The sequence below is a fragment of the Falco cherrug genome, chromosome 12 (genome assembly GCF_023634085.1).
Source record: "Falco cherrug isolate bFalChe1 chromosome 12, bFalChe1.pri, whole genome shotgun sequence".
Lineage (NCBI taxonomy): Eukaryota > Metazoa > Chordata > Aves > Falconiformes > Falconidae > Falco > Falco cherrug.
The window spans coordinates 8,116,527-8,124,462 of NC_073708.1; the positions used below are offsets into that span (position 1 = coordinate 8,116,527).

General features: G+C 57.0%; 1 long non-coding RNA gene across 1 annotated transcript; it reads right to left on the bottom strand.

Annotated features, from left to right (window-relative positions):
• On the bottom strand, positions 1 to 4,662 carry LOC114015004 (uncharacterized). Its single transcript, XR_003558725.2, has 3 exons — positions 3,141 to 4,662; positions 2,631 to 2,999; positions 1 to 394 (listed from the first exon to the last, which is right to left on the bottom strand). It is a non-coding gene; the product is annotated as an uncharacterized LOC114015004 (long non-coding RNA).
• Positions 4,663 to 7,936: the final 3,274 nt, after the last annotated feature.

Here is a 7,936-nt window from a genome sequence, read left to right on the forward strand (position 1 = left end):
AATGCCTGGGTGGCATTGTCCCTAAATATCCAACATATTCTTGGAAACACGGCCCGAGCTCAACCCGTAAAATCCAAGCTACGATGCAATTAGCATGGAGGAAAAAAACCCTGAAGCCAGTGGCTTTGGGGTGACCACGCAGGTGATGTCCAGAGCCAGACCCGGGTGAGGCTGCTCTCCCCGACCCTGCCAGGACCGCGCGGGGTTTTGCCCCATTCTCCTGTTTTCTGGAGCGGTTTGGAAGCGGCAGGCGGCGATGGCCGGGGACCGCTGTGGCGTTTGCCGAGGGCCACGCCAGCGCTTCTCCCACTCGCTGACTCAGCTCTAGCAGCTCCCTCGTCCTGCTGCTAATTAGGCTCCAGCCTCTCATCTTGTTAATAAGCTTCCAGTTCATCTGCATGCAAAAAAAAAAAAAAAAACCCAAAAAAAAACAAACGGAGAGAGTGAAAGCAAGCAGCTCGTTTTACCTTCAACATGTGGCTAATGCTTATTAAAATATTTAACCTTTTTCTTACGGCACAGAAATATCTGTTCAGGTGCCCGGCAGCGACACCGCGCCGCTATAGGGGACACCCTATGGAGGGGCCCCACCAGTGCCTGCCAGCTAATACCAACCCCCAGGGGCAATGGGAAGATGCTGCAAAATAGAGGTAATTTCAGCTCCCGAGATCTGTGGCAGCAGTTTGCGGCATTCCCAGAGCCTGGCCGGGACATTAAGTGGGGAATCCCATCGAGCTGCCTCAAAACTCATCTCCCGGGCGTGTGCGGCCATTGCACGTAACGCCTTTCCCCATGAAACAAAAAGAGTCGTGCTAGCGAGATCCTGCTCCTATCCAGCCTCCACTCCCAGAGAGAGCCCACTCTCCAGGGGCTGTCCCTTGCCCCCCCCCCGCCCCAGGGCTGGGTACTTGCACCCGGGAGCCCCGTGAAAGGCAGGCAACACCGCCAGGACAGAGCCCAGCATCGCAGGCGTCAGCAGGAAGGAGGGAAGGTGAAGCTGCCATCCCAGCTGCGGCCACGCAGGTTATTTGATGACGATTAATTAACCCGGGACTAAGAGGTTTGCGAGGGAAGCGGGGAGCGCTGCCTGGAGCCTGGCCAGCGTGGGGCTGGCGCTGGGACAGGGGGCTCCCGGGCCTCGCCACTCTGCTGCCAGCTGCCCGGTGCTGAGCGGGGGGCTCTGGTAAATCACCCCCAGCTTCCAGCATGGCTGGGCTGGTGGCAAAGTCTGCTGTGCAAAAGAGCTGGCAGCTACACAGCTATGACCTCTCTATGAAATAGAAGACATATATATCATCATCTGTATAACGTATTTACATACGTACATGTGTGCATATAGGTAGGCTTAGCAGTGTGCTAGCGCCCAGGCACTACAAATCCCCTGGGATCTGCAACCCCAGTGAGCCCAGGCAGCCCGTCTCATGCTCGGAAAGCCGGGAGGGAGCTGCAGCGGGACTGGAGGTGCCACCGCAGAGCTCCCCTGGGCACAGAGCTGTCCTGCAGCGGGTTCCACAGCCCAGCGTGGCCAGTGTCATCCATGCTGGGGTGCCAACAACGTACCGTGGGGCTCCTGCTGCCCTGCTTTTGCTGCCAGCAGTGTCACCCCTTGGAGGCCAGGCTCACCCCCTGCACAGTGCACGTCACAACAGCGTCAGTGCTCTGCTCCTCCATGGTGCAGAGGAGCACAGGGACAAGCCCTGCTGCAGCCGCTGGGTGAGGGATTTGATGGGGGAGGACGGGGGGAACATGGTGGGCTTGGAGAGGCTGAGGCTGAGCATTTTTGCTCCTGTGCTGGAGGAGATGGGAGAGACAGACATAACCTGCAGCCATGGAAATCTCACGCTGGTTCCTCCATCTCCCTAATTACAGGCAGAGGCATTGGCCAAGGAGTCTGCAGGGTGCTGGGGCTTTGCGCTGGCTGCAGGGCGCTGAGAGGCAATGGCCCCGTGTGTCCCGGGGAGGCAGCTGCCACCTCGCTCCGAGTAGCCACAGTGCTCCTCTGATGCTTCAGACGGAGCCTGGGCACACAATGTGCTTTTGAAGCTCTTCCCCACCAGCTAAGCGGGGTCAGACACTGCTGCACGGGGTGATCCAATCCAGCCACGCTATCGGTACCCACCCACCCACATTTGCACCCCTGTCTCAAGACCCATTTTGCTCCAGAGTAAAAGGCATTTGAGGAACTTCCCTGGCTCACGGTGAAGCATAGTTAATTAAGCTCTTTTTGGCATATTAGTGGAGACAGCCTTATTAGAGATACTTGGCACTAATGATATGCATGTACTTCACTTCCATGGAAAACTGCATTTAAATAAATGGATATACAGTTCAGCCGCTCCCATGTCTTTAACCAGCACTTCTCTCGCATTACACAAACTTAATTGGCTCCGAAGTCCAGCTTGTTTTTTGCTTTTTGACGTTTGCTGACAACCCACTCCCCCCCGCCCCTTCAGTTAGCCCTGGCCGCTGGCTGGGTGGGGAGCTGAGCATGGGGATGCTGGTGCTTCTGCTCTTGCACACACACACAAACACCCCCCCACCCCCCCAAGGTGAATTAGGGCCAGGTTAAAGGCAGAGCCCAGAACCCCAGCTAGGCAGTCATTTCTGCTTGCCTACAGGTGGTTTCTTACCATGGCATGAGGATGCCCTCGAGTACCTTCACTTCTGGGGCAAGCAGCAGCACAGGGACATCACCCTCAAACCTGGGTGTCCCGGAGGGTTTCAGGCTCCAGGGATACAGATGATAGATCCTGACCACGGGCTCAGGTTGAGAGCCCTGGCTTACTCCACAAGGTGCTGTCACCTTAGCCTTGAGCCCTGGTTGTTAGGAGCAGGCTCCTTGCTGAGCTCCGGCTGCCAGGAATGGGCTGGGAAATGACGCTTTGCAGGGATGCGTCCAAACTCCAGCGTCAGGCTGGGTACTGGCACCTCGCAGCGGCTAAGCGCCGACAACAGCATCGCCTCTGCCTCCTTTCAGAAACCTGAAAGCTTGACGTGTGCTGGAAGGGAAAAAAACAAACCACCCGGGCCAGGGGGTGAGCGAGGAGATTTTGAAGCTGATAACGGCTGAAGGCTTATGGGGAGCATCCCGGGAGGCTCCCGCTGCGCCGGGCCAGGTGGAGGGGTGCCCGCAGGCATACCTGTCTGGGATGATCAGGGCTTTGGCCTGTCTGCTGCATGTCCTCTGAAGGTCATCAGGGCTGTCCCTGTCCTCGGGCTCTCTCCCGGCTGTGCAGACGCTGCCTTTTGTTGGGAGGTAATAGCTGGTGTGTGACTGCAGCAATAACTCTTCCTCCCTCGCCGCGCTTCTCGGTGGGATGGCTGCAGCCAGGGCTGCCTCTCTGGCAGGCTGATCTGTGCGCCCCAGCAGCGTGGCCGTCTCGCTTGGCTTTCTCCGAGCCATTCCTGCTGATGGAGGGCAGGGAGATGCTGCCCCATCCCACCAGAGAGGCAGTGGGGGTAGAGATACTGCACCTAGCAGCGGGAAGCAGCTGGAAATGGGAGCACCGAGCCAAATGCAAACCAGGGCCACACCAGCACTGCTGCGAAATAGAGGAGCAGCCTGTGTCCTGCAGTGGCCTCTGGGGACGAGGGCATTAGGAAAGGGCACCTTGCACCACGCTGCTCTCGCTGCAGCACAGCCTGCAGACTTTGGCAGCACCTGAAAAAGCAACCCCACCACACCGTACCCCTTAACCTCTTGCATGGCTGAGATGGGGTCTCATCCAGGTCTTCCCTTCAAATCTTGGTAGGTGCCAACCAGCCGGGGCACAGCAGCATTCCAGCCAGGGCATAAGAGGGTGCAGATGCCCGAAGGGACAGGTTGGTGCCCCTGTGGCTGTCACAGGAGCTGTGCATCTCAGACCCACCTACACATCCTGGGTGGTCACACCTGGGCTACCACCCTTCAGCATGGGGCACAGCAGAGACCAGCTAACGCTGGTCCAGTGACACAGTCAGCACAAGCCCTCCCAACCTGTGCCAGTGTGAAGCTTCAAAGTCAAAGGACATCTTTTCCAGGAGTTCTGAGATGGGCCAGCACTCAGCTTGGGCACTGCCTGCACTGTCCCTGATGTGGCAGGACAATTTTCTGGCCACAAAGCCCCACAAGTGCTGCCACCAGCCCTACGCTGGGCACCTGCATCTCCAGCAGTAGCCCCGACCCTTGGCAGCAGGACAGCCTCTCTCTCTGCCCTTTGATCCCCTCTGCCCCCCGCTGACAGCTTCCCTGAGGATGTTTTGTTGGTGGTGTCACCCTTGACCATTAGCTCTTCACGCATGACTATAACGTGACATCTCTGATGCAGTGCCGCCAGCAGCCGGCAACTTCAGGGAGCAATTAAAGCCGAATAGAGTCACTGCGGGCGAGAGCATCTTTGACCGCACATCTCCATCGCCCTCTCGGCCCCAGCCCCACACGACCACCTCTCCCCAAAATGCCCCAGAATGCCTTTTCCCTACCTCTTGGGTCATGGTAGCCAGAGGGAAGAGCTGTAGGATGGACAAGATGGATTCAGTGGGCCAGGAGCCAGATCTAGCACCAGCAGAAGGTGACCCATCCCCAGGTATGGGGTGTCATGGGCATCCCAGGTCTGTCTCAGGGAGCAAACCATCCTGGTGGGCTTGATCAAGGTCTTCCCCACTCCTGCTCACATGCCATCATTATTTTAAGACCAGGGAGGCCAAGGCAGTGGGTTTTTTATGTGATTAGCTGCTGAGATGAACGTTAATTAGTTTTCAATTTCCATAAAGTACCCCACTGACAGAAAGATTAGTTAAACCTGCTCACAGCTGCAGAGGAGCACTCAGAAATTGGGAAGGGGCAGAGGGGGCAGGTAGCAGGGGGAGGATGGAAAAGGGGGTCCGAGCAGCACCACCAGGCCTTGTAGAGGGGGGAAGGCAGTGGGATTCCACTGGCTGCCCACGTGCAGGGATATAGATACAGATGAGAGGAGGGGAAATATACATGAGGGATATAGATATGTGATGAAAGGAGGGGAAAAATAAAATCCAGGGAGAATTCTGGGGCCAGACCCCACAGAAAAGGTGTGTTGCTCCGCCAGGTCTCTGCTGACCCCCCACCTTGTCCCCTGAGCCAGGAGGGGAGGCTGAGCCACTTCACCCAGCAATAGCACCCATGGCAAACACAGCCTCCGAGCTCCGGGGACGGGGTAGTTGTGTTTTGATGCTTTTGTGCATTTTCCCCCCTTCCCAAAACCCCCTCTGAAGTAACACCCCCACCGCGTGAGCCAGTGCAACCCGGGGGTGCTGCGGATCTGCCACGTGACAGCTGTGGAAGTGAATTGCAAATGACATTTCATTAACAGCTTGAAAAAAACTGTTTTCCCTCTTTTCCACTATGCCCAAAAGCGAGGGTAATCTTTTGTGCAAAGTGCTCTTCAAGCCCCAGTCCAACCCAGCCGAGCTGGGGGGGCTCTTCAGGGTTTGCCCCCTGCATCCTCCCCCCATCAGTGCCTGGTTTTTGGGTCAGAGCTATAACCCTTGCAAAGGGAAGGAAAATAGTGGGTGAAAAGGGGCAAATGCCCAAGGAGGGGTGCCTGTGCCCCAGAGCGGGGCAGGAGGATGCCCAAATGCTTTTGAGGCAGATCTGGGCTCCCAAAAGGAAGGGATAGCAGCTCGCCTTGGGAGAAGATGTCTAGTGCTCAGGGCAGTCCAGCAAGGCACGGAGGAGGAGCAGCCACGTGCTGTCGGGTCACACACCCAGGATGTTCAGCACATGTTTGATGCCTGAGCCCGAGCACACAAAGCGGAGACGCCGAGGCATCGGCAAACCCAGCCGGGACTGCAGCATCCCTCTTCCCTGCTGCCAGGAAGGAAAGGAGGGAGCTTGATGGGAAGCAGCAAGTGCCAGCAATTCCCAGGCTGCGGATCCCAGGCTGCGTAGCCCTTCGCCGGGGCCATGCCTGGCTGGCCAGGGGGTGGTGGGAGGGAGGGATGGGGCCGCTGTGCCCTTGAAGAGCGCAGCTGGGCACCGCACGGCGTCCCTGCCGCGGCCCCTTCCAAAGCCAGCTGAGACCCCGGGCGCCTGCTCAGCACGCTGCGGCGGGGGGAGCGCTCCCCCAGCCAGCATCCCACGGCACCCACCCGAAGACCCCACAAAAACACTGCGGTGGGGGTCCCTTAAAGTCACGAGTGTGATTTTCCCCCCACGTGGCTGCAGGGACCCCACTCTGCAAACCACGAGGCCAGGAGGGGGCCGGGGTCCCTGCCAGGGAGATCAGCTCCCGTCCCCGCTCCTGCCGTTGACGTTATTCGGCTGGACAGAGGGATGTCTGGGCGAATCATTTTCAACGCTCTTCCATATTCATAATGGGCTAAATATAGGGGAGCAAAGTGGGACCTGGCGGGCAAAGCCCTCCCCATGGTCAGAGCCGATGACTTCTCCGCCAAGATGAAATGCCGGCATCAGCCCCCCCACGGCCCTAGGGGCAGAGGGAACCGTACCCCGCCAACCCCCCGACAGAGATGCAGTTGTTCAGGGTTTTTTTGGTGGTGGTTTTTTTTTTTAGCTCCCAGTGGCCAAAATCAAAATCACGTTTTCAGCCGGTCGAGGGAGTCAGTGGAGCAGCCCGGGAGGGGGTCTGGCGGCCCCAGTACCCCCACCCTCCCCCTGGTCCTCTTCTTCATTAAGCGAGAAGGTTAATGATTTCAATTAGGGAAAAGGCAAGCAGCTAAATGAGTATAAATAAAGCTTTTTCTGAGCCATGGCAGGGAAAGGGCAGGAAGGCTGTGGGGGGAGCGGAAACTCATGGGTCCAGTGTGGGGCTCCCACAGGAAAATACCCACAGCAGGAGAAAGTGCCACCCGTCCCGCTGAGCCAGGCCCTTTGCCAGCCCCAGGCTGATGTGCTTCCATAAAATACTAATAAAAAGTGATGTCTTTTGCCCCCACACCTCCCCTCCTGCCGGTCCCTGAGGGATAAAGTCTTTATCAGTGGGACTCTGGCTTTCCTCCAGCCCTGGCAGAGCCCCACTCACCCACTGGCTCCAGTGGTCTCGAGTCGTGCCCATGTCATCCTTGGCTTGCTTTACACTGAGAAAAAATACTGTGGAAAGTTAAAACCAGCCCCATATTATGGAAAAAGGTACCAGCTCCCCTGCGGCTTCACAGGGCCCTCGCAGCTCTAGCGAAACTGGCATTTACTGTGTGCAGGAAAGACCATGCATAGTATCGAGCCTAGCAAATAGTATTTGCGGTATTATGGGTAACTTCTCAATAAAGTTTATTCACCAGGAAATCTGCTGGCATCCCTCACCAAGGCGTCCCTGCCCATTTGTGATGAGGCATGGAAAGGCGCAGGCTGGGCACAGCATCCCGGGGGTTCCCATGGGGGGAGCCTCTCCTCACCCCCACCGTGTTAAACACCACCATCACTTTTCTGGTTCAACAGCAGCTCCCATGCTGGGTTTTTTCGGCAGGTACCCTCAAGGTCTGCAACATCTGTTCAGTGCAATGGCTGCTGGGGATGGAGGGAAACCCCAGGCTGCCACAGAGGTGTGCAGCTCGGCCCTGGGCAGAGTCACGCACAGGGGGACAGTCATGGGAGGCAGGTTTAATTTCTCATCCTGCTGTGAGTTTGCAATTCAGTCTGAGATGAAGCAAGAAAAAAAAAAATATGGAGGGGTTTTCTGTTCTGGGCTTTGAATTAACATATTTTGGGGCATCTGGTGTTTGAACAGCAGAGTGTGTCCCTTCCAGCACAGATAGATCAGCTCCCACACCGCGCTGGCTTAGCAGAAACTCAGAGCTTATGCTTCACGTGAGCGGTTTCATGGAATGCAAAGCAAGAAAGGTTGTGCGCGTGTGCGTGTGGCTTCTTCATGCCACAGCACAGAAACACAGGCACAAATGCCCAAACCTGCTAGCAACAGCCTGTCAGACCCTTGAGAGGTTTGATGCAGGTAGCTCTGCAGCT